At 36.7% G+C, this 26,782-nt stretch overlaps 1 protein-coding gene across 1 annotated transcript in view; it reads right to left on the bottom strand.

Annotated features, from left to right (window-relative positions):
- RASSF8 (Ras association domain family member 8) overlaps positions 1 to 26,782 on the bottom strand; it is a 96,923-nt gene that overhangs the window by 42,395 nt on the left and 27,746 nt on the right. The gene's annotated exons all lie outside the window — the stretch shown is intronic.

A 26,782-nucleotide genomic window follows, 5' to 3' on the forward strand; every position in this document is an offset into this window, starting at 1 on the left:
GTATAATCAGTACCCCAAAAGAAAGATATCCCTTTTGCCTCATTTTTATTTAAAAATTGATTTTTACCTTTTTAATAGTATACCTCTTTTTAAGTTTCCCTAAACCCTTTGTGAGTAAAGTGAGGTGCGAATAAACAAACCAGTGCAGATCAACCCCAAAAACCGAATAATTTCACTGCCATTTACTAATGAGCTGACCATGTTAAGGATAAAAAATATTTCTGAGGAAGCAACCCATTCAATACTGATTAGTGGGCTGATTCAAAGGTAAATATTAGCCAAAACTATGTATCACACAGCACAGTTTGAGATTGATAGTTTGTTTCTTTTTTTAAATGGATCAACCTGGCTTTTTTTTTGAAGATTTTATTTATTTTATTTTTAGAGAGAAGGGAAGGGAGGGAGAAGGAGCGAGCGAGAAACATCAATGTGCGGTTGTCTCTCATGCACCCCCCACTGGGGACCTGACCCACAACCCAGGCAGGTGCCCTCAGGGCCCTTTGGTTCACAGGCTGGCACTCAATCCACTGAGTCACACCAGTGGGGGCTGTTAGTTTCTTTAACAAGTAGTAAAACTTTTTCTAAATAGAATGATCACTAATAATAACAATTATTTAAACCAACAGAAAAGTTTTAAGTTTTAATACTATAAAGGAGTAGCCAGGAAGACAGTCATGTTAAGAATTTCGTACTCTGTTAAGAAAGTACTTGTATCCTGAATTAAGGTCAATCATAAATACAGGCACCACTGATGAGTACTGAAAGATGCAGCATTTATACATGGTGGAAAAAGACACTGATTTACTTGGAATGAGTGTATAAGGGACATTATAAAAAGTGACAAAACGTGAACATATGTGCACAATTCAAGCAGAGAGCAGGTAATTAAAGCTTTGTCTCAAATTTGGGGCTTATCACTTTAGCCAGCAGAGGTCACCCTTTCCCCAGAGAGATGAAAAACAGGGTTTGTGAAGCACTTGTCACTGCACATTTGTTTTAAGGCTACAAGAAAAAACCCATGTGTTTACAATATTCTCCTCTCTCTGCTCAAACCATATCTAAGAATGCCCACCCCCCACCCTTTGTCCTAATGCAGACATACAGGTAATGGGGAACAGCACTGAAAACAGCCTGAAAGGCTAGAATCACGTACAGAACTGTTGAGTCCAGCGGTGAGGGGTGGGAGGAAGGAATGCAGTTCCCTGGCAGAAGAGAGGCTTGTGGAATAGCTGCCATGCTCCTGAGAGGTAATAAAGGGAACTGGATGAAAGAGGATTCAGGAATTTGTACGGTGTATTACAAGTATAACCATTCCTGGGCAATTTTCAGCTGAAGCCTGTGGCAAAGATTTATACTGCTTTTTAAAGTAGCTTTGCACTTAAGTTTTGTGTCTGAATCTGGCTTTAAGGAAAAGGCAAACTGACCAGGGCTCCTTCAGGGTTCAACACATATATCTACAATTAAATTGGAAAGAAGGAGACCCTTATTCAGCATAGTATCTTGAACAAAATATTTGGTTAGTAAAAATGCTCTTCCTCACTCACCCCCAGCTCACATATAATACACTAAGGAGCTGACAAGCAAAAGTTTCAATCTCATTTGTTTCAATTCTATTAGGTAAGGGACAGCCCGATTTTCTCCATTTACTGCCACTCTACTGTAGCCACAGACAGAAGTAAAATTCAAGGGTCAGAGTTGGTGTTCATAATTTTATGTATGTGGGTTATGGTAGCCAATAGACCCTTTAGCACAGAGCCTTTACAATTAGCCAGGGGTTAGAACCTTCCCCAAACACCATCTTTCTTATTTCATGTAGCACAAAGGAAATCCCAAAGAATGGGGTATTTAGTAGACCAGCAGAAGTCTCTAGCAGTTTGTGAAATACTTGTTTAGAAAATGATGTTCTGTATTCCAACATATTGGCAAATAAGGCTACTGAGCATCATTATTACATTTGGATACCTACCAACTTTTTTTCCTAAGTACAAATGCAAAATATGTTCATTACAGAATTTTCAGAAAATGGAGAAAGGCTACAAGAAAATAAAATGACCTATAATCCCACAGAATACGGGGCAAGAAAATGAAGTTCTGAATAAAACATTTTTAAATATGCAAAAATTAAATTCATCCATGGCTTCAAATTCAAAAAATTATAATTTGCATCTATTCAGCTCACAAAATCCATTATAATCTGTCCTCCCTTTACCAATGAAATACTTTTAAGAAGTTCACCAAGAATCCCAGGCTTGATGGGCTGTATTTCCACGCTCAGTTTACTCTTTTCTTCTCCCTTCTTCACCGTCTCTACAGCACTGGCACTGCTGACCACGCCTTTGCACACGCTGCTGTCCTAATGTCTTCCGTCCTATTTCCATAGCTTCTGCCATCCATCCCGTCCTTCTCCAGCAATCGTCGATGTGGGCTGTTCTTACTCAGGTTAACATTAACTACTGCATTTCTGGCTCTTTCATGCCACTGATCTACACCCCTCCTTGAGTGACCATAGTAATTCTCACAGTCTAAACTACTAGCTACATTTTGATAGGCTTAACACATAGTAGACGCTTAATAAATATTTAATTTTATTAATGACTTAATGACATTAAAATTTAATCTCCAGGGACTTCTTAGCTCCAAGGCCAGAATCACAAAGGAGAAGTCTATTATTCACTACAGTTGAGGATGATATTATAATTGGCATTTAGTTTTAATTAAATTAAATGTTTGATCATCTGTCAATATGTTTACTGTTAAGGGCATTATATAATGTGATGGGTCAATTTACCAGGAAGATATAACACTTACACATATACTCAAAATCACAATATGTATGAAGCAAACGTTCACAGAACTATAGGGAGAAACAGATAACAATATCATAACAGTAGGGGACTCAATATCTCATGTTCAACCGCAGATCACCTACAGCAGATGAATAGGGAAACAGGGAATTGGAACAATATTACAGATCAAATGGACCTAAAAGACATACAAAGAACAATTCACTCCATAACAGTAGACTCTATCTTTTTCTCAATGCACAGAAAATATTCTCTAGGATAGGTCACATGCTAAGCCACAGAAAGTCTTAAATTTAAGGTAAAATTACAACAAGTATCTTTTCTAACCATAATGGAATGAAACTCTAGAGATCGATAATAGAAGGAAAACTGGAAAATCCATAAATATGTGGAAATTAGATAGAACTTAACAACCAGTGGGTCAAAAAGCAAAAAGAAATTAGAGAATATCTTGAGACAAATGAAAACAAAGTATATCAAACTTTACTGATGCAACAAAACTAGTAAGTACTAGGATGGGTGTTTATAATGATAAATGTGTACATTAAAAATGATTTAAAATAAACAACCTAACTTTTATGCCTCAAGGAAGTACAAAAAGAATAATAAACTAGGTGCAAAGTTAGCAGAAGAAAGGAACTAATAAACAGAACAGAAACAAAATAGAGAACAATAGGAAAAACACAATAGTTTTTTTTTAAATTAACAACATTAATAAGTCTTCAGCCAGACTAAGCAAAAAAGAAGACTCAAATAAAATTAAAAATTAAAGAGGAGATATAACTGATACCAACACAATACAAAGGATCAAAAACTACTATAAACAATTATATGCTAACACACTAGAAAACTCAGAATAAATTTCTAGAAGTGTACAACCCACCAAAACTGAATCATGAAGAAACAGAAAATCCAAACAGACCATTAATGAGTAAGGAAATTGAATTCATAATCAAAAATCTCCCAACAAAGATAACCTGAGCATTAGATGGTTTTGGTGGTAAATTTTTCCAAACATTTAAAGAATTAATGCCAATCCTTCTCAAACTCTTCCAAAAAAACTAAAGAGGAGGGAACACAACCAAGTTCATTTTACAAGGCCAGCATTACCCTGATACCAAAGCCAGACAAAAATAGTGCATGAAAAGAAAATTATAGGCCAATGTCCCAGACAAACAAAGATACAAAAATCCTCAACATCATACTAGCAAACCAAATTCAAAAGCATGTTAAAAAGATCATGCACCATGACCAGGTGGGATTTATTCCTGGGATGCAAAGATGGTTTCATAATACAAAAAACCCCAATAAATGTGACATCTTACAATAACAGAGTGAAGGATAAAAATCACATGATGTAGATATAAAAAAGCATTTGACAAAATTCAATACCCTGTTTTGATAAACAAACAAACTTTCAACAAACTAGGATTAAAAGAAAACTACTCAACTTACTTACAAGGAGTGCATATGAAAAGCCATAGCTAGCAGCAGGCTGAATAGTGAAAAGTTGAAAGCTTTTCCTCTCAGATCAGAAAGAAGGTAAGAATTCTAATTCTTGTCACTTCTATTAAACATTGTACTGGGAATCCTAGCTAATGCAATTAGGCAAGAAAAAAAGGCATCTTTTTCTTTTTAGAAGGAAGGAAGTAAAATTGTCTGTGTGCAGATGATATGATCTAATATGTACAAAAACCCTAAAGGATCTACACATGCACACAGAACTAATGAATAAATTCAGTAAGATTTTAAGATACAAAACCAACATACAAAAATCAGTTGTGTCTCTACATACTAACAACAAACTATTTGGACAAAAGTAAGAGCACAATCCTATTTACAATAGCATCAAAAATAATGAAATACTTAGGAATAAACTTAACCAAAGAGATGGAAGACTTGTACACTGAAAACAACAAAGCGCTGATAAAAGAAATTTAAAAATACACACATAATGAAAGGACATCCACGTTCACGTACTGGCAGGTTCAGTCCTGCTACAAAGTCCAAACTATCATAAGTGATCTACAGATTCAATGTCATCCCTATCAAAATCTCAAGACACAGACAATCCTAAAATTCATACATAACCATAAATAACCAGGAATAGGCAAAAATCTTAGGAAAAAACAAAGCTGAAGGCATCATACTTCATGTTACAAGTAAAACTGGACCCTTTTTCACACCATACACAAAAATCAACTTCAAATGGGTTGAAAACTTAACTGTAAGACCTGAAACTGTAGGAACTCTTAGAAAACAACATAGGGAAAGTGTTTCACAACAGTAGGCTTGGCAATCATTTCTTGGATGGGGCATCAGAATCACAGGCCACACAAGCGGAAAACAGACGAGCTGGAGTACATCAAACTAAGAAGCTTCTGCACAGAGGAGGGAAAAGTCAACAGAGTGAAAAGACAATCTACAAAATGAGAAATTTGCAAACCATATGCCTGATAGAGGTTTAATATCCAAAACCTATACAGAATTCTTACGACTCAGCAAATAAAAATAAAAGTGGGCAAGGGGCTCGCTTGCTGGAATAGCTCTTATCTCAAAGATAATACTCAAGTGAGCATAATATATGACAAGAAAGTCAACATCACTGGTCATCAGAGAAATACAAAACCACAATGAGATATCACCTAATACCAGTTAGAATGGTCATTATCAAAACAAACAAAAAAACTCATCCTAAAACCAACCAACCAACCAACCAACCAACCAAACAAACAAAAAAACCCCAGAAAATAGGGCTGGCGAGGACTTAGAGACATTAAACCCTTGTGCACTGATGGTGGGCGCACTGCTGTAAAATGATGCAGTCACTGAGAAAAACAGTATGGAGGTTCCTTTGAAAATTAAAAACAGAACTGCCATGTGACTCAGCAACCCCACTGCTAGGTATTTATCCAAAATAATTGAAATCAGAATCCCAAAGAGATATTTGTATTCCTATGTCCATTGAGGCAATATAACCAAAAGCTGAAAACAACCTAAATGCCATAAATAAAGAAAATGTTATATATACTTGCAACAAAAAATTATTCTGCCATAAAAAGAAAGAAACCGGGTTATATGTTCCAACATGGATGAAAAAAGCTAGTCACAGGAGGATAAACACGGTCTGGTTCCATTCATGTGAGGCATGTGTAACAGTAATGCATGGGGACAGAAGGTGAATAGTGATTGCCAGGAGACAGGGGAGGGGGAAATGGGAAGTTGCCATCCAACAGGTAAAAAATATCAGTCATGCAAGAAGAAAAAGTCTGAGAGATCTGTTGCACAGCATCATGCTTATAGTTAACAATACTGTAATGTACTGCACTTGGAAGTTTGTTCGTGTAGATCTCGTTACTTTAAATTTAATTTTTTGAAGATCTTCCTTTAGGATTACTTGCAAGGTGAATCTGTCCGCAACTAATTCTCTCAAATTTTGTTGATATGGAAGGCCAAAACCAAAATACTGTCAGGGGAGGCATTACTTCTTGCAAAGGTTCTGGGGGAGAATTCGCTCCCTGCCTCTTCAAGCTTTTGGTAGCTCCAGGCATCCCCTGGCTTGTGACCACAACACTCCAACCTCTGCCTCACTAGTTCCATGATCTCATCTTCTGTCTCAGAAACTCCCTCTGTCTCCCTCTTGTAAGGATAGATATGAGTACATTAGGGGCCCATCCAGGAAAATAATTTAAGATCCTTAACTTACTTCTTTTGCCATATAAGTGACAAGAATATGTTTGTGATATACACCAAATGAGATCCTTATTTTGGTTCATTTTTCTCCTGTTACTTCTTAGACAAATGACACAAAGCTGCAAATATGAAACTATAGCCCTAAGGCACCTCCAGAGACACAATTTAAAAATCATTATCAAACTGGACATCCAGAAAATTAAATTCCCTTTTATAAAAGATTTTAAAAAGTCAGTTAAAAATGTAGTAGTATAATCTGAGTAGTACATTTTACTTAATCCAAACATTCTTTTAGAAGAACAATAACTCAGTGCCCTTTTGAAAAATTATAAATCTTTTTCTACAATCAGGAAACTTTTTAATTCAAGATATCTTTTTAACTAATTCAGTAACACACACACATGCTCACCCACTCTTCTACATAAGCCTATGCATGAAAAACACTTACAATATTTAGTCTGCTCTGGGAGGCAAATGTTTGGATTTGGCTGCACCAAAACCATTTCTGAGAGTTAAAAGTATAAAGTAATGAGACTACATTTTTCTTTACTATGTAATTTCACACTTCACATGTAAGTGCTGCACCCATTAGTGTAGGCAACTGGAGAAATACACACTTATTCATATTTTGCCACTTCTCAAACTATATTTGGAATTATTTTAGAAATTTCTTCTATATCAGTTTATTATACACCAAAGTATCTTATTTTTACTGGTCATGCTTTCTTTAAAAAGTAGGAGTTCATCATTCTTAAACTCACTCATAATTATTATTTGCTGAATTTGAGATAGTTATTTATTTTTAAAAAGCAAACTTACCTCATGTGCCATGTTTTTGCTATTACTATGATTATTCTAAAAGAACATATGCTGCTCATTTCAAATAAAAAGGCTAGCACCGATGCTGGGGCACCATAAGCTGTAACCAATTTGGTCAAGCGTGTCTGCTGCTCATCCTGGAGGTGCTCTCCGAGGCTGAGTCACGACCACATGGAACAGCTGGGCCAACCAGCTCTCCAGTCACCTTCCCGTAGCCCGTCCCTGTGATTCAAGGACAGCACACCTTGTCACCACGACTGCCAAGCCAAACCAGGTAGAAGACAACAGTCTTACTTTGCCAAGATGCAAGAGAAGTTCAGATTCACTAGAATTTAGTCCAGTTCAAAAGAAGTCTTATCGGGCAATTTTGGATGTGTTTACTTAATCTATTCATGAGCTAGTTATTCTAAATAACTTGACTGACTACAAAGGCGCCAGTATCAGACACCAGGTCTGGGACCAGATCTAATTTGCCAAACGCAGTGAAAGGCTCTTCTGGTAGGCAGGCCAATACCCTTGGTTTGGCCCAGAACCCGTTCAGGGCCAACTCTCCGCTGGGAGTGGGCAGAACTGGAGCAGCGCTGGTCCCCCTGCAGAGACTCTCTCTGCTGGCTTGCCCACATCTGTGTAATTTCTGCTCAGTGATTTCAAATCTGAATGGTTTTAAGTGTTCCGTTTCCACACACCTCTACAATTTTCTAAGATATTAAAATTGTGTTCTCTGGTTGGCTCCTAATGATGAGATACATTCTTAGTTCTACAAACTTTTTGTGTTAAGGTTTTTTTTTAACTTCATGATTTTTATTTGTCAATAAGACATCAAAGCAAAATGTTGTAAAATTTAAATCTAGTTAAATAATGTCAAGAATTTAGAAATAAGTTTCTAGAGCTATGCTATTTTCAAAAATACTTTAAGCAAGAATAAAGCCTTCACGGGTGGCGGCCAATTACCTGTGACACATTTATGTGGATGTTTATATTCTGATGGGTACAGGTGAGAAGCAGTGACGGAACTGTTTTAAAAATAATAAAACAAAAGTGAGCTTTTATAGTGACACAGACATTCTGAAGTACTCTCAAGAGTGTAGATATGTGCTAACATCACACTACAAGTTAAATACATCAATTACGTCAAACAGTTCACATGGCTCTTATAGACGTTTCAGTAGAAATGAACTCAAGCTATCTCACAGACTATCATAGTACATGGAAGAGGAAAAATGTTTTTTATTATAAATGATATCACAGGTTCTGTTGGTTATTATTCCTTCTCAGCTCCAAATTAATCCTTTTGGCCTGCTCTATGAAAATGGATCTGGGTCTTAAATATTTTGACAACTGCACCATGTCAAGAGAGGTCACTGGAGAGACACAGTGGAGAGGGCAAGGAGAAGCATCTGCTCCCCAGCGTGTGCCGTCAGCAGCAGCTCCAGGGCAGGGCACGGGTGGCTTCCCCAGTGTGCAGGTCCAGCAGCAAACACAGCCTCGCCAGGGCCCTGATTTTGCAAGTGCAAAGGCTGGCAGCTTCCCCAGCCCCAGTTTTGGATCGTTTTATAGTATGGTGCATCTGGTGAGATACCTCCTCAGAAAGTTCCACGGGGTGGGTTTCTGGCAAGTTCCATCAAGGAGGAACCACAGTGACTTCTCTGCCACCCAATGAACTGTATGAAACCTTGTTGCCAGGTTCTCGGCAACAAGGTCTGAATCTCAGTTCCAAGAGGCCTTTTCTTTGAGTATTCTCTCTCAGCCTTAGGGTAGTAGCTATGCAGATAATATCATATCTGCCATTTCTGTACCTAGAGAATTCTCTTTACTTTGTATTAATCTCTTACTTGCAATCAATCCACTGTTACACTGATAGTCCCTTCTATAAACTTTCCCTGTTCACACGACTGTGCAGTTCCTCTCTCCTGACAGGACCTCGATTTGTCTAGCAACAGAGAGCATTATCTTCCAATTGTTCTTCATGTACCTTAGGATACATATCTCTATTAACAATTAATAATACTGATATATTAAAGAGACAAAAGCAATCAGAAAAAAGCTTTTTTGTTAAAAATATTTTATTTACCTATTTATGAATTTTTACTCTCATATGAACCAAAGAAAAATAAGAAAGTCTTCTCAGTTAATATTATTCACCTATAGGAAAAAAACCCCAGCTGAAATATTAAAAATGTGAAGCCACTACTTTTGTGAAAAAATACTTTTCTACTTGGTACATAGCGGGGAAATAAAAAAAATCAAGTAAATTTTACAAACCACTAGAAGAGAAAAATAAAAGGAAAGGTCTCAACTAATAAATGAGCTTCAGATAATATTTTCATTATCTATCCTGTCTTGTTAGTGTGAGTAAAAAATATAAACGAATATCTATTTAACAAGAAAATACAAATCAAACAGCACTAAAGCAAGGAAAAGGGGAAGAACATATTTTCACACCTCAGTAAACAGGCTGACATGAACAACTGCCAGCAAATAACTTTATAAGCAACTAAAATTCTAAAGATGGTGTTATCTTTATATATTGTCTTTTTAATTACCTAAAACAATTTTCTCATTCAATATAAAACCTGCACAGAACTTTGCAATTTATAAAGCTCTTTCTCTTAGATCCTTTTATGTAGATGACAATATTAATAAAAAGTTCCTCCTAAAATAAACTATCAGAAAGAGAAATTAAGAAGCCCCCACTTATTATTGTATCAAAAAAAATAGATACCTAGGAATAAATTTAACCAGAAATGAAAGACCTGTACATGGAAAACTACAAGACACTAATGAAAAATTGAGGAAGGCAGTAATAAATTAAAAGATATTTAATTTATAAGCTCATAAGTTAGAATATTAGCAGTTAAAATGTTCATATTACGTCAATCTGCAGATTCAAAGCTATCCCTATGGAAACCCTAATGGCAATCTTCACAAAAATAGAACAGATAACCCTAAAATTTGTATGGAACCACAAAGACCCTGAGCAGCCAAAGCAATATTGAGAAACAAAGCTGGAGGCATCACAATTCCTGGTTTCAAACTATAGTACAAACTATAGTACAGTAATCAATAAAAACAGGCAGATCATTGAAACAGAAGACAGAGCCCACAGATAAACCCATGCATATACAGTCAATTAAGACAAAGGAGTGCAGAATATACAATGAGGAAAGGATAGTCTACTCAACAAATGGTGTTGGGAAAACTGCACAGCCACATGCAGAAGAATGGAACTAGGTTATATCATATACAAAAATTAACTTGAAATGGACTAAAGACTTGAATGTAAACTTGAAACCATAATACTAGAAGACAACACAGGCAATAAGCTCTTTGGCATTTGGAAACAGTGATGATTTTTTGGAACTGGCTCCAAATGCAAATACAACAAAAGCAAAAGTAAACAATTCGGAATACATGAAACTACAAAGCTTCTTAACAGCAAATGAAACCATCAACAAAATAAAAAGGCAACCTACTGAATGGGAGAGAGTATTTGAGAATCATATATCTGATAAGGGGTTGATATCCAAATACTCATACAACTCAATAGCAAAAAACCAAACAGACCAATTAAAAAATGGGCAGAGAATCTGAATAGACATTTTTCCAAAGAAGACATACAGAAGGCCAAGAAGTACATTAAAAGATGCTTGACATCGCTAATCATCAGGGAAATGTAAATCAAAATCACAATGAGGTGTCATACCTGTTGGAATGGCTATTATCAAAAGACAAAAAACAAACACCCCCCCAGCAAGTGTTGGTGAGAATATGGAGAAAAGGGAACCCTTGTACACTGCTGATGGGAATGTAAATTGGTGCAGCCTCTATGGAAAGTAGGTTGGAGGTTCCCCCCAAAATATTAAATATTGTATGACCCAGCTATTCCATTTATCCAAAGAAAGTGAAAACAGCAATTCAAAAAGATATATACACCCCCATGTTCACTGCCTCATTATTTATAACAGCCAAGATACGGAAACAACATGAGTGTCCGCTCAAGGATGAATGAAAAAAGAAAATGTGGTGGCCAGAGGGAGGAGGTGGGCAAAATGAATTAAGGGGGTCAAAAGGTACAAACTTCCAATTATAAAATAGTTAAGTCATGGGGACATAATACACAGCATGGAGATGTTAAATAATACTGTGCTGCATATTTGAAAGTAGGAAGAAAAACTTTTTTTTTAACTATGTAAAGGGCAGGTGTTAACTAGAATTACTGTAGCAATTGTTTCTCAATAAAAATTAATATAGAATCATTATGCTGTACACCTGAAACTAATATAATGTTATATGGCAACTGTACTTTAATAAAACCATAATATGTAAAACAGACACCCTTCTTCTCTCCCGCCCAACCTGTGCCAATCCCTCATATCCCAGATTGTGACTTTCTAGAGCAGAGAGCATTGATATCAAATCAGATTAATTAAGGTAACATTATAAGACAAATCCTGGACATGTGAACTACAGTCCAAGATTATGGGGAGATCTTAAAATCCTAGGTCAGGTAGAAGCTAATTCATAATCTAAAGGACCACTCTAAATGAAGCAAAGAAAAAGCACCAGTTAGATTTTAGAACCAGAAAGATTCCTTAGACAATCCAAAACAAAACAAAACAAAACAAAAATACCAATCAATCAATCAACCCCCCCAAACAGTTCTAATCACTTCCTGGCTTTTAAAAGTTTTAAATCAAATGAAACTGAATAAATTTCCCATGTGTTTCAAGGGAAAACAGGCCCTTCCTGCCTTTAGTTAAACTCTTTAGTTGAAGGTCCTGATGCTCCAATTTTGGAGACTATGACTGCTTGACAGGCAAAATACAGGATGAAAAAAAAGATGATAGTAATTTGGTAACAAATTATAAACCCCAACTGGCCACCAGCACTTCAAAGTAATCATTAGTTAGAGTTAGTGGGGCTGTGGTCAAAGTGTTACAGAGAAGTACTGTCTTCTGCTTTCAAAGTATAAATGGCTAGGACCTTATAGATAATGAAAAAACAGAAACATAATACTGAGAACAAGCAGAGTGACTGCAGAAACACTACTACCGAGTTATTTCTCTTAATTTCATTTAATTTTTGAAAAAGCACATTCAACCCAGCATTTCTTTCAACACAGTAATAGGTAGGTCATCTAACATTAGGTATATAATTTCTCCTAACTACATCAGTACAAAAATAAGTAAGGACAGTTTTCATTTCTTTTCAAACTGAGATAAGTAACTTAAAGTATAACGTTACTTAACTTTAAAGATACACACAAAACATGAGTACTTTTCCATGGTTTCGCATGTTATTTTGGATTAAATCTCACCTCAATCTCTTTGCTGGCTGGTGACCTATCTATTGAAATATGTTTTGATAGAACTTATTTTTCTATTTCTCAGTTTTCTGTCTCATATTTCACAGGGAAAAAAGGAAGAGTGCATTTTCTAGAAATTTCAACACAAAGCAACAGGCAGGAATGACAATTTATTATTGTAAATATACTGCTCTTCGGCTCAAATTCTCAACTCTGAATCCTGTGCCAAGATGTTCTTCAGTAATCCCGCACTGGGCAGAGCCCTTTAAATCAAGAGGTCAAGAGAAACAGTGGAAGAAACAGTGGAACATCTATCGGACCACATGCGAAATTTTTACAAAACACTATCTTCAGCCCTGGCAGTATGGCTCAGTTGGTTGGAGTGGGTTTGATTTTCAGTCAGGGCACATGCCTAGGATATGAATTTGGTCTCGGTCAGGGCATGTACAAGAGGCAACCAACTGATGTTTCTCTCTCACATCGATGTTCCTCTCCCTCTCTCCCCCTTCCTTCCCCTCTCTCTCTAAAAAAATCAATAAGCATGTCCTTGGGTGAGGATTTAAAAAAAACACACACTATTTTCAGTTGAAGTAACAGAAAGGTCTAAAAGGAAAAAAACTTGAAATCACTCAGTCAATCAATCAATCCAATCCTTGCATGTTTTTATTTCTACAATTACAGCCATAACTCAGAGTTTTAAATTTAATTTTTAAAGGATTAGTTTTGTGATGTATGACAAAAATTTAATGAAGACTTCAAAGCCAGTTTTTGCTCTCTGTATAAAATAATTTCATTATAACAAACTATGAGCACTGTCAAAAATTTTTAATTCAAATATCCATGACAAAATTTTCAAATAATATTATAAATCAGTAATCAACCTGGCTTAATTTTATTGACATGGAGATGACTTTTACATGCTTAAGTAGCATATAAATTTTAAATAAATGGAATTTAACCTGTATTAAATTCAAATGTCCACATCAATCAAAACTTCTATAGAAAATACTGCATGCTTATTCTTGCTATAGAACATGCAATTATTTATCTTATTTATTATTTCCCAAAAGCAAACAGGCAAACAGGAGAAAGCTACTATAGGCACATTTAAAGTCAAGTTCAGTACATATATTTTATCTTGCCTACTACGTGACTGGCCACAGATGCCAAGAATGCAATGCTGAAAAGGATAATCACTATTATCAGCATGAACAAATACCATGACCAATTAATTATGTCTACCATAGGCACAGGTACCACTCACATGACACATTTTACCATCCCTAATATGGAAGTTCTTTGTTAGGCAGCCCTGGATTCAAATCCTGACCTCACCCCTTAATAACTGTATGACTTGAGATAAATTACTAGTTTCCTTGGCTCTAAAATGGGAATAACAATCCTTAAATTTGTCAGAGCTAAGTAACAACAGACATGAAGACTTAAATACAACCTGACATACATTTCTTACTTAATAAAAAATAGCTATTAATAGTATTATTACAGGAGTTTGAGTCTTTCAGAACTCACCTGTGACTGATCACTGAATATGATCTTCAAACAGGCAGGTCCCTGTCAGCATTGGCCGCTGTTGTGAATGACTCTCACTCAGCAAGTCACTGGAAGAATGGCATCAGCCAGCTGCGCCTGCATCTGCTGAGCAGAGGCACGGGCCACCCAGGCAGTGCGCACCAACATGACCCATGAAGCAACAAAAATCCACCCTCTCGTATTCCTCAAACCAATGCTACAGGCCTGAGGTTTGTGCACATAATAATGTGCCATTTGCTTAGAATGAGGTCTACAAAAATAATGGTTTCAAAAATAGAACCATTTTATTCTTCCTGAGACCACTCACCTACCTGGCAAGTATAGGATAAAAACTGGTGATTACACTCCTCCAAGAAATTTCAGAAATGGTCTTAATCTAGGCCTACTCAATATTAGCCATACTGAGAGAAAAAAAGACTTCTATTGACATGAAATCTACTTTAATGACAAAGTATATATATAATGAAAAAAGACCTTTAAAAATTTAAAGTTAGTTAGAAAATGCTTATATACGAGGTCTGTCCAGAAAATACCCAGCCAGTACTATGAAAAAGAGACATTTATTGAATAAGATACAAGATACATTGTACACAGGACAATGATGCTTCAATCTCCTTCAAACTAGGCACCTTGGGATCTCACACAGTTCTCTCAATTGCTGTCACTGCCCAGTCATATTTTCCTGAATCTCATCCATGGTCTGAAATCTCTTCCTTTTCAAAGGTGATTTTTGGGAAAAGCTAGAAATCCCAGGGTGCCAAATCTGGGCTGCAGGGGGCTGAGTCACCTGGGTGATATGATGTTTGGCCAAAAACCTCTGTACAAGATGTGATGCATGAGTGGGCGCATTGTCGTGATGAAGCTGCCAATCATCAGTTGCCCAGAGCTGCGGCCTTCTGAATGATCTGAATTATTTCTGTGGAGGAATGTTCCAACTTAATGCAAAATTTGATGTATATTCATCACTCTACTTGCTCAGTCACTTTGAATGTGTCAACCACAGAGTACACATACTCATTCAACAGTGCCCACCACCCCCACTGACTAGTAGAGTGAAGTCATCATTGTTCATTCATGAGCATTCCAGCCCCCTCTCCTTGGCTCTCAGGTTACATGGATGTTGTGCAAACCATTCTTATTATATTAACAAGGCTGGACTTTTTCCGGACAGATCTCATATAACCAAGAAGAACAAACAACATAGCTAAAAGGAAACTAATTCCTTTTATTATAAAAAGTAAAGTCTTCAACACTTAAAAACAGTATCAAATCTTATGATTTTATTTGAAATTATAACTCTGTGGTTATCCTTTCTAATGTGAACAGGCTTGGACACTTGTCCAGGTCTTATTACATGATTATAATGAGCTAAGTGAATCTGATTGGAAAGCAGTAACAGTGCAAGGACACAGGGTTTTAAGAGTCAGCAGACCTGGGTTCACTGCTAATTTTAACCGTGTGTCCCTGAACTCCCTTAAACTCATGGAGGGTCATTTCTTCATCTATAGAATATTCATAAGAATATTTTTCTTATTAGTTTGCTTGTGAGCATCAACCTAGACTTACCTATTTAAAAGAGTTTTATGAGCAATATAGTGCTGTGCCACCAGAGAACCACATTTTCCCATGGGTTTAGAAAATAACTCTTGAATTACTGGCAACCAGAGAGAAGCTGGGAGAGAAGTCCTGTGGGCACAGCACACAAGGAGCACTCTGCCCTTTTTATTGGGTCAGACACTGCCCAGCTCCCTGAGGACGAGCCCATGCCAACAAAGAACTCTGTGGATAACAATGCTGCTGACTACATGGAAATTGCCTTTTTTAAAAAAATTTTAAACTCTAGCAGACACATTTTCCTTTATTTTGATTCTGTAAATTTGGGTGGAGGGAAAGAGCAAAAAGATGACACTCTGCAGCTCTTAAAGCTCCTATGGAAGGAAACATAATGGATGCAGAATGCCCAAGAATGAACAAATGTGGATACTAACCATAGTCTCCACAAATTTTTAAGAATTCGATTCTCTTACATAATTAGTAATGACACAAATAATATATGAGCACAGTTAATGTTTAGGTGTCAAGAATGATATACTGTCCTGGCTGGTGTGGCTCAGTGGATCTGAGTGCCAGCCTACAAGGTGAAGGGTCACTGGTTCAATTCCCAGTCAGGGCATATGCCTGGCTTGTGGGCCAGGCCCCTGGTAGGGGGCGCATGAGAGACAACCACACACTGATTTTTTTCTCTCCCTCTCTTTCTCCCTCCCTTCCCTTTTCTCTCAAAAATAAATAAATAAAATCTTAAAAAAAAAACCACAACAAAACAAAACCAAGAGTGATACACTGATACGAGGCCAGATGGGACAATTACTTCTACTCTTCTATCTTTAGAAATACATGAAGCCATTTACAGCCACTGAGAAAAGACTAAATGACTACAATTCACACAATCAACATTCAAATACTCCTTGCCAGTTATAATGATATTTGGGTAAGAAGACGAGATTTGCTTTTCTCACTTTCAAAATATTAAATGCTTGACAGCTTTTTAAAAAGTCATTTTAATACTTATTAAGCACCATATGCCAGGAATTGTTTCAGGTGCTTTGAATGTGTCATTTTAATTGTCATAATAGTCTCAAAACATAGGTACTATTATTATCCCTACTCTTAGAAAAAAAAAAAACATGGTGAAAAGAAGTTCCAAAACATGCCCATGATCACACACCTCATCAGGGAAAAGCCTAAAAATGAATCAAGGCAGTCTGCAAGTAGAGCTAAAACCTTGAACTAATACACTCTGCCAACTAATAAAATGAATAATTAAGCAGAATATACATTATACTTAACTGTTTCAAAAGCTTCAAAGACACTAGTTTATCACTGAAGGTCATGGGTCAGTATCCATTTGGTAATTAATCATGTCATCACATTTACCTTACTCAGGTATTTGTGGGGTTGAAGGTAAAGAGGAAGCAAGGGCCTGGAAGAGTAACTAGAACATCAAAAATTATATTGCTCATCAGAAAGAGGAAAGCTCTTCTGGGAAACATTTGCTTAATCTTTTTGGAAAACAGGTTCTGAGGAAATTCTCAAGGGGCCTCTTGATTATGCAACACTAACTAAAGTAAAAAAAAGAAAAGTCTACCATTTTCAATGGGGACTTCTTTCCATGGACACATTGCCGAATCAGCTCTTGGAAATGGAGCTGACACAGACCAAACCTCACTAGGCCTCATCCCACAGAAACTGCAATAAAAATTGTCATATTGCCACCAGATTCATTCATACGTGGCTGGAATATATAAAGATATAACTTTTGAGGGAAATAACAAGGTCTAAAAACTAGGATCCTTATTTTACCCATAATGAGGCATGGAATTCTTGCCATTCCAATTTTCACTGTGAGCCACTTAAAAAAATAAACAAACAAAAAAAAAGTTCCCCACTTCTAAGTTCAACAGGCTCTTCCTCAGTCTCACAATCAACTTCCTAATTACAAGAGGACCACTGACCATCTCTTTAACCACCTCCATCCTTTTTAAGTGTGCCTGCTGCCTGCCCCTCTGGACACTTCCACTTGACGGAAGTTCTTCAGAACTGTCTTTGTTCATCTCTCCCCATAGTTCCTTCAGATGACCAATCATCTTGTACACTTTCACATGTGTATCCTCTCTACACATTTGGTCCTAAAGGTTCTTCATGTGAGAATATGTCAATTCAAATATTATGAGCAAGGCAGTCCACGATTCTGCCCTGACTGGTGTGCTCAGTTGCTTGGACGTTGTCCTGCAACACAAAAGCTCACCAGTTCGATTCCCAGTCAGTTCACATGCCTGGGTTGCAATTGATGTTTCTCTCCATCTCTTTCTCCCTCCCTTTCCCTCTCTCTAAAGATAAATAAAATATATTTTTTTTTTAAAAAAGGCAGTCCATGATTCTCTGTTATACTTTTATTACTACAGCTCCCTCTGAGGGGACAATCGTAAGACCCTGTGACAATATTATCCTGGACACAAAGCCCTGAGAATTCTCTGGGTTCTGTGGATGTTCAGTAGTCTTTTGGTTTCTGAGGTACAATGAGGGCTAATTCTTCAGATGACCTCGGCAGATCTTTCTCAGATCTGCATGGAACAGAACAATTCAATTCTTAGGTCTAACAAAATAGGTGGTCACCTCCTAACAGAGATACCTGAAATTTAGGTTACTCCAAATCATTAACACTCTGACTTACCTTCCAACTACAACTTTGTCTACTTCTAAATCACTTTGATCCTTTCAATTAATTACCATAAATCCCAGAGCCCCTAAAAGAAAAGGTTGTTTCTATCAAATCAGAACAAGAATCTTGTCTTTAAGTTAGTCATCTTCCCATACACACTCAGATTCACATCCAGCTGTCTTGTTTATCCCCAAACACATCATGCTCCTCTGAGCCTTTTTAGGCTTTGCACATACTGTTTGCTGGGCTGTTCTAAAAGACCTCTCTCCACTCCCTGAAAACCTGCTCATCTTTAAATACTTGGCTCAAATGATACCCATAAGCAACTTTCCTTAACCTCTGCACAGTTAAAGTGCTTGCCCATGTGCTCCCTAGCACCCTCTTCACTTCACTATTGCATAATTTATGTTGTGACTATATTAGTTTACCATATTTTGCCATGTGTAATGTGCTTCCATGTATAATGCATAACCACATTTTTGGCCCAAACTTTCAGGAAAAAAAATCTTTCACTTTAATTCAAAAAAATTTTATTCAATTTTTTATTACAGTTGTCCTCATTTTCCTCCCATTATTCTGCCCTGCCCACCACCTTCTCCCACATTCAATCCTCCCCCACCCAGTCCTTGTCCATGGGTCCTATATACTTGTTCCTTGACTTGACCCTTCCCCGCTTTTCCCCATTATCCCCCCCACACCCCGCTCTGGTCATTGTCAGTTTGTTCTTTATTCCCATGTCTCTGGTTCTATTTTGCTCATTTGTTTTGTTGATTAGGTTCCACTTATAAGTCATAGGGTATCTGTCTTTCAATGACTGCCTTATTTCACTCAGCATAATGCTCTCCGGATCCATCCATGCTATTCAAAGGGTAGAAGCTCCTTCTTTCTTTCTGGTGTGTAGTATTCCATTATGTAAAGGAACCAGAGTTTTTTGATCCACTCATTTACTGATAGGCACTTAGGTTGTTTCCAGCACTTGGCTATTGTAAATAAGTCTGCTAGGGACATTGGGGTGTTTTTTAAAATTAAATAATTAATTAATTAATACTTAGAAACAAAACCAATTATTGTATTCCAGGGTAATATTTTGCATATGGATATCATTTTTGCTTTCTAGAGTTATATACTTTTAATGCATAAGCATAAATAAAAGAGTTAAAATGTTTATATAGATATGGAATTAATACTACTCATGTATGATGTACATCCTTATTTTTTCCTCAAAAATCTGGGCAAAAAAGTACACATTATACATGGTAAAATACAGTACTACCTGCTAACTCCCAGTAGACCCTCTGGGCAATACTAGGTCTGAATACACATTTGCTAATGAAGAGTACTACGGAAGGTAATGGTGGAAAAGCTTTGATCCTTTTGCAAATGATTCAAACCTTGAAGTCTATTGCTTCCTCCAGTTTTAGTAGTATTAGAAGTTATTTATAAATTATAAGAAAAATGTATCTGGTATGTGTATTATCAACTATTCTATTAATTTTAAAAGTTCAGCTAGATTTTCTTCCTAAGTAAAACAGCTCTATAGCTGGTGTACAAAACAAATGCCCTTGTTTCACGCAAAGTCTATTAAATGCATATAAAAATTCATATTTACAATTTTTTTCTTGTATTCAGACTATGATTCATCCCAAACACAGGAAAGCACAAAAGAAAAAAAAGCCTACCAAGGGACAGTTCACAGAGAAAAGTGGGTGTGATGCAGCAGTAGAATCCATGCCTCTCAATGTCAAAAAAGTGCTTAATGCAGTCAACAGAGACCAACCCTCCACGAAAACTGAGGAACCACATGTGAAATTACTTATGACTACCACCCACAATGTCTAGTCCAATGGACCATAAAGATACATTAAGGAAGTGCCAGAAGTACATACGTAACACAGCAAAAACACCTACCCATAAAACTTACCCAATACCATGGGTTACTGTATAGAAAGACATGAGAAAGCAGGTGTCCAATTTCAAGATATATTAAAAATAGGGACACATTGTTCTTTATCATTCCCAGAGATGCTGGGCCCCACACTTCCAGGAAGCACAATACCAGATGCACAAGTAGACACCACAGTCTAATGTGAATGGCAGCTAGGAATGCAGAGTGACTGCCCGGCCCTGCCCAGTGACTTTGATGATCCCTTTGTTATTCATGGCTGTGTACAGTCCATCTCTGGACTGTGTACAGTATATTTATGTCTGTGTAAAGACATAAGTATGTCTTTACAATAGGTACATTTTTTCATGAAGGCAATATAATGAAATCTTAGATACTTGGTTTTCAAAAACACAATCCATGTTCAACTTTCTGAATATAAATGTTTTTTAAAGAAAATCTATAATAACGATTTAAAGTTAACAAAAATGGGTACTCAAGGTACACCCACCATGTGGGCCGTGTACATCCTACTGTTGTAGTTGAGTCTTGATTGCTGTTGGCACGCACAAGGTCAGCCACTGCCTGTGTTCTGTCTGGAGTGACACAGCATAAGCTACAAAGCGATCTGCACGTGGCTATTTGTGCTGGGCTTGGACATACCCAGGAGATGCCACTGTGTGAACCAAGGCTGGCTGCTATAGTGCTAGGTCTGGGGCAACTTACTGAGAGATATGGGGCTTGCTGAAGCCAGATGCTGCTTGTTTGAGAGGACTTAGGAAAATCTGAAGCAGTGGCCAAGATAAGTCATTCATATGGAAAAGCTGCTGGAAGCCCTGGCTGGTGCAGCTCAGTGGATTGTGTACGGGCTCCAAATCAAAGGGAAAAGCCACTGGAAACAGCTTGGGTGGACCCGAAAGATATATGGGGCAAGGCCCAGGGAATCACCAGGGTGGGCAAACAGTGTGAGCCAGGTTGACCGAGTCTCAGGAATAGTACCCGCCTGCCAACTCTGTGACTCTGTGGGAAGGAGGGCTCAGAAAAAAAAAAACAATGGCCACTGCCAGTACTTCTGTCGGAGAAAACTGCTCCCCACCTCTCCCCCTGATGCCAGGCAATTCAGTTCCTCCCAGTGTCTCTGATGACTTTCAATCTGCTACTCCCATGCTGGAGCTCAGAGGGAGTAAGCCCAAGTCAGTGTGTGTATGGGCCCTTTAAGAGGAACTGCCTGGGACTCCATAAGTTTCTGCTTTCCACAGTCTCAATCCCCATTTGTTTTTACAGCAAGAAATTATGGAGACTTATCTTCCTGGCATGGGTCTGGGACCCCAAACCCCTGAGATATCCCTCCCAGTTTTCATCTGCCCCACGTGGGTGTGGGACCAGCCTGTTTGGCATCTCCGCACCTCCTATCAGTCTCTATGTGGTTTCTTCTTTAATTCTGTAGTGTAGGACTTCCATTCAGCTCAATTTCTAACAGTTCTGAATGATAGTTGTTCTATAGTTTAGTTGTAATTTTGATGTGGTTATTTTCAAGGGGACAAGCTGTGTGTTTACCTATGGTGCCATCTTGACTGGAAGTCTCAAGAATAGTTTTTGTGATTTGACATATGCTAAATTTAATTGTTTTATCTTTAATGTACTTATATATGAATCACTCCTTTTTAACCTTTGCTATTTAATTTTTCCTTTCTCCAAATCCATCAGACATTCATGGACATTCTCTTCTGGTTTATTACTGTACTTTTATATTCATTAAATTTGTCTTTTTTTAAAATTTATTTTTAGAGAGAGGGGAAGGGAGGAAGAGAGGGAGAGAAACATTAGTGTGTGGTTGCCTTTCATGCGCCCTCTACTGAGGACCTGGTTTGCAACCCAAGCATGTGCCTTAGACTAGAAATTGAACTGGCGACCCTTTGGTTCACAGGCCGGCACTCAATCCACTGAGCCACACCAGTCAAGGCTATATTCATTATTTGTAATGGCATTTTATCAATACAACATTCTTCTGAGGTTTCTATTCTCTTCCAAATATTTGTCTATTTTATAAACATCATACTATTTAATTATATCTAGCATTACAAGTTCTCCTTCATCATTCCTCTTTATATAAATATTTAATGGCTCTTATTTTTTATGAAAATGAAATTTCAGAATCACTAACCTGCAAAAACATTACTGTTGAGATTCTGATTAAAATTATATTAAACTTACAAATATAAAGAGAATAAAATAATTATTAAGTTGTCTTTGTATCTAGAAACACTGAGTGCCCACATCCTCGAGGTGAAGTTTAATAGTTTCCTTCCTATATGCCATTCACATTTCTTACAAAGTTTAATCCTCAGCATACTTTCTGTTGTTACTATGAATGGGCTCCTTTTTCCTCATATTTCCAAATTGGTTATTACTACTATATAGGTCATATTAAATTATTTATAATGGAATTTTACAACACTCTATTAGTTTCAGTTGATCGTCTTGGGAACTTTTTATTATCCATAAATAATTTTATCCTTTCCAACAGTTCTTTCAGTCCTTTTTCTTTATAGACTAGCTGCATATTTCAGATCTATTTCAGATAGTAGTGATGATAGCTGGTTATACTGTTAATTCAAACAGGAGATAAAATTTTATTATTTCACCATTGTTAGTATTTTGGCCCTTGCCAGCTTGATTACGATTTTGTTTAAAAAATTATAGCTACTTCTCAAAATATTCACTGTAGCATTCTCTAAACAGTGAGATAATGGGTGATTTTATTTTTCCTCACATTTTGCCAGTAAATAGATTATTTAGGTTTTCTAAATCTACCTTTATACTTTCTAAAATTTAAATTTTGATTTATGTTTTTAAAAGAATCATCTGTTTGATTGAGATTCTCATACACATGTGAAAATGTACCTACAAAAGTATTATCACTTTTTAACTATAGATAACTACAGTTATATCCTGTAACTTCTAATTTTGTATATTTTTATTAGACTAGCCACAAACTCTTCCAATTTATTTTCCAAGTTTCCTAGAATGAATGGGTATACACCCCCTTATCTCCTATTTCTTTTAACCTTCCTTCCTTACACAGAACATTTACTGTATTTTTCTGACTATACGACGTACTTTCTCCCCCCAAATTTGGAAGGAAAATTGGGGTGCATCTTATAGTCTAAATGTAGCTTTCCTGGCTAGTAAATGTAGTTTACTTTTACATTGGTGAAATATTATGCTATTTATGTTATTAAATATTTTACCACATTTTTTGCTTCAAAATTTTTTCCCCTATTTTCCTCCTCTAAAACCTAGGTGCATCTTCTGGTCTGGTGTGTCTTATAGTCCTAAAAATATGGCAACTGCAAATCACCTTGATTAGTGAACAGCATTTTGCAAAAGGCAAGAGAGAAGCAAACATTAAAAAGCTTTTTCTTTAAAAAAAACATTCTGCCCTGGCTGGTGTGGCTCAGTGGATTGAGCAACAGCCTGCAAACCAAAGGTTCCCCTGCTTGATACCCAATCAGGGCACATGCCTGGGTTGCAAGCCAGGCCCCCAGGAGCGGGTGCGTGAGAGGCAACCACACATTGATGTTTCTCTCCCTCTCTTTCTCCCTACCTTCTCCTCTCTCTAAAAATAAATAAATAAAACCTTTAAAAAATATATCCGATTGTCCTTTGTGAAAGATAGCATATCTAAAAATAATGTCTAGATACAAATTTCTCCAAGTTAACTTACTCCATTAATAAAAATGATATCCCATCTTTTTCATTAAAGTATACTTTTACAAGATGCCATAAAGTAAAAACATTAACAATTTGATATTAGGAAAGTCAAAACATTCCCTGATCAGAGTTCAATGAAAACCAGATTCCAATCTTCTTAATATTAAGACTTCATTTTAATAAATGTATATACCAATTTTTTCAAATTCTATTTCTTTCTTCATTAAGTAATCATTATATTGTCCCTATTTGAACATCCAAAATGAGTTTGAGGTACATTATCAAAAAATGTCAACTTCAAACATAAACAGCTAAACTTTGCTTTTTTTTACTCTTACCAGGGAAGTTTCAAAATGCTAAAAAATGCAAACTGCTATGTTCTAAAAACAGAAATGAAATAATGAGGTCACAATAGATGGCTCCTTTCTTGGAGGAAAAAAAAATGATGATGAATGCAACCGGAATGTTTATTGTCACTAAAATTCTTCAGGCCTAGATTCCAAGTACATGCCTCTTGATGCAGGTTACCATGACAACTTAAATTACAGACAATATCCCCCGTTCTACCAAGTTGTTTTCTCCACAGGATCATTTCAAACCTCCTAAAATGTGTGTTCATGAATTACCTGTCACAATAATAAATATCTCTTTACCAGTTTTATTCAGAAATACCCCAATCTGACCCTGAAAACCAAGTATAAGCATATAAAAAATAAATTCCATTAAGTCTACTTGGGACAGAAAACCTAACTTGAAAATACACACAGCTTAAAATATAAAACGTTGATGGTATTTTGAAAGTGCTCCTCGTTACCAGATGCACAGTGTGTTACCACGGAGCACTTCGTCACAGAAACTATGGGAAAGTACTTGCAAGGCCGTTATGAAAGAAGACTTTAGAGCTAAATCCTGTTTATCATTATTTCCCCCTCACTGATGGTTTTACAGGAATGTACCAGAAAAGAGTGCATGGGGGAAGTCCTATTTCAAATAGAAAGAGAAGCAAATAACTAATCTGTAAAATCTTATTTTGTTTTACCCAATTTTTTTTTACAGAAAATATGGGCTTTATAGTTTACTCTCATAGCTTCAGATTTATAAACCTAACAAAGATGCCTTGTGATAAACTGTGAATTATTCTCTATCATCATGCTTTAAAAGAATAATGGCTTGGGGAAAATTGCATCATTATGGAGAAAATGTGATTTAGTAGAGATAATCTGATTGTAAGACATTAAAAATTTTAAGTAGCTCTATAAAAAAAGGCTTCAGGTCTTTTACAGTGTAGCAATACTGAGAATTAAAAGTTGGCTTTGTTGATCATCCAAGTTAACATGACTAAAATTAGATGCCTCATTCAGAAAGACTTGGGGAATTCATATACTCTCCCTTCTATGAGTAAGCCGCATTACTTCAGTACCAGCACAGGCAAAAAGCATTTCAAGTTTCCTGTGTAGCTCACTATGCTATGCCCTAGCCCAGGAGCCCTTTATTCATGTAAAACAAACAAAACTTAATTTAAAAAGGAACACGGCAGTATGCTAAAGGAACCTCTTTGCACTTGAAGTCAAACATCAGTCATTTATTTTTTAGCATACTGAGCATTTGAGCAGAAACAGTAAAAAATGAAAACTCTTCTGGGAACTCAAGCAACTCATGAATCTCCTACGTGTACTAGTGGATAATGACTAGTTTTCCAACAGGAACAAAACAATTAAATTGTTCAAGCTCAAATGTACACAATCCCTCGACATTAAACTTGAACCACAGGTCCTTCTTAGTACAACTTAATATATAAATCCTCCTAAACAGAAATAATTCATGTATAAAAGAAAGATTTACGGAACAGCTTTATCAGTAACGGAAGCTAAAACTAAAATTTAAGTGCCTGTCCAATCATGGAGAGAACTTTACTCAGCTGAGCTACACAGTACATTTTTTCTTCTTACGTTTTTTTTTCTTTAGGCTGTAACACAAATAATTACAAAGAGCAGGGCTCAACCAGGATTTTTCAGGTCTCACACGGACATAACAAAATTGCCTTATTACCATCAGACCATCATTTGCGCTCACCACTTGTGGCCCTCTGTAACTGTTTTCCCTAACCCACAAGCAATGCAGCACAGTCCACGGAACAACTGAACCAGTGAGAGTATAGGCTTGTGCTTTTAGGGCCCCATTCCTTCCACACAATCTAGTAAATACTAGAGGCTCTAAGGTTATACTTTTTTTATTTCAGGGGGAAACTAATGTATGTGAGACCTTTGAAATGCCATCATCTAGGAAAAAATCAAGCACAAAACTTTTACAAATGAGGGATTAAGAATTTGACGAAAGGGCACACTGGTTGATGCCCTTACACATTTTATTCACCTGTAAAATGTGAACAGTTTATTCTAACTAATTCACTTACTACAAACAAGGTCAAATTACTTCCCCCTCTGGGACCAATAAGTGACTCAAGGTTCAAGAGATAAGGGACAACACACATCAAACAGACAAAAAGCAAGTGCAAAATAATTTAGTTGTATTTCCTCACCTCAAGGGATTCTGTGCCTCTCTTTACTTGATGGAGTCAATTACTGACACTACTAAAGGGATGGAAGCTCAAACTATAGGATATATCTCACACTTACCAAAACCTTCCAGCCTTTCACTGGTAGGAATACCTAGGTCTCTGCTCTAAAAGAGGTTGTCCATGTAAAGCATTAGTCTGACTGTTCAAGGAAGCCCAAGAGTAGTAATACAATTTGTAATATTTTGCTTCAGACTTCTGATTTGGAACCCAAAGTGTG

This window comes from Phyllostomus hastatus, unplaced genomic scaffold (genome assembly GCF_019186645.2).
Source record: "Phyllostomus hastatus isolate PE091 unplaced genomic scaffold, TTU_PhHast_1.1 phas_scaffold_93, whole genome shotgun sequence".
Taxonomy (NCBI): domain Eukaryota; kingdom Metazoa; phylum Chordata; class Mammalia; order Chiroptera; family Phyllostomidae; genus Phyllostomus; species Phyllostomus hastatus.